We start from the raw sequence: 1,621 nt of genomic DNA on the forward strand, positions 1-1,621 counted from the left end.
CTAATTCCTTTCCCGTGATGGTGAGGATGAGGTCTTAAATAACTGAAGGCAGCTGTTATGTTCCCTATGCATAATTCTTCTTCAGGTCACCATTTTCCCTGCCGCAAGGTGCACTATTCTACATCATGGCTCGGCTCTTGAGGCACGTTGCTGCTGGGTAAGTCAATTTCTCTAGTAATAAAACCATGTGCTTTCATTTTGCTAGGAATTAAGCCCTAAACTCTATAATTTGTCCCTGCATCATCTTGCTTTTACTTAAGTTAAATAATGAATAGAAATGTTGACTTAGGATGTGCAGAGATTAGAAAGATCTTATTGATAATTGGCTGAATTAGAAGTTGAGACAAAACTAAAAACCTGGATAGTTTACTAACAATCTTTTTGAAATCATTGGTTCAGGCCTGTTTCTATGTCCTCGAGTTTCCTGGTTAAAGTTTAGGATCTTTGGCTGGATAAACCACAATAAGTATTTTAAATTTAGCAATATATTGACCTTAAAAGTGGGATAATTGACCATATTATTTATTAATGTCTCTGTTAAGATACTTACAAAATTTCATCCTTATGCCATGTGTACAATCTGTAGAGAACAAGAAGCCTGCCTCTCAGTACTTGATCAAACCTGGAGCAAACTCAAAAAGATGAATGTTTTATTGCCAAGGTAACTTCATCTTAACAATATTTTTAGAATGAAAAAAATTCTTTAATAAACATTTTTATAAAAATGTAAATTTAGTCCAAGTTCTTCAGTTTAATGGATTATAATTGTAATGATCACATGTATCAAAATTTTTAGGAGAGTTGTAATTTTATCATTTATGTTTCTTTCTTTCTTTCTTTTTTTTTTTGAGATATAGTCTCACTCTGTTGCACAGGCTAGAGTGCAGCGGTATGGTCATAGCTCACTGCAACTTCAAACTCCTGGGCTCAAGGGGTCCTCTCGCTCAGCCTCTGGAGTAGCTGGAACTAGAGGCTAGTACCACCATGACTGGAAATGTGTTTTCTTTTTAGTAGAGATGGGGTCTCCCTCTTGCTCAGGCTGGTCTCAAATTCCTGGCCTGAAGCAATGCTCCTGCCTCAGCCTCCCAGAGTGCTAGGATTATAGGCATGAGCCACTGTGCCCAGTCAAGAATTGTAATTTCAAATATACTTTCCTTAACTATACTTATATTTGCCAGAACACATGCTATCATTTTTATTTGGAAAATATGGTTATTGGGCTTGCAATAAAAAATAGGTTGGGTGCTGAATTCAAGTTGTAGCATTTGATCCATTTGTTTATTTATTGAGGCATTTAACAAACATTTATTTACTGATTATTATATTTCTAGCAGTGTGCTAAGATCTGTGGTACAACGGTGAACATGCAAAACGAAATTCCTCCCCTTTTGGAACTTATGCTTTATAAAAACAATCAGCCCATGCTCAAGAGTATGCTGTGAGCTTGAAGAAAGATATTTATTCCAGTTAGAACTAAATAAATCTATGCAGTCCAGGTGGCATGACAAATTTTCTTTGGCATAAATTAGATATTTTGGGCTTTGCAAGACAGTAGACAGAGAGACATGAGACGTGAATTAACTTAGCCTGCTCACAGGCTAGGAAGTTCTTAGCACCAAGA

The sequence above is a fragment of the Propithecus coquereli genome, unplaced genomic scaffold, assembly GCF_000956105.1.
Source record: "Propithecus coquereli isolate 6110/MARCELLA unplaced genomic scaffold, Pcoq_1.0 Scaffold3, whole genome shotgun sequence".
NCBI classification, from domain to species: Eukaryota; Metazoa; Chordata; class Mammalia; order Primates; family Indriidae; genus Propithecus; species Propithecus coquereli.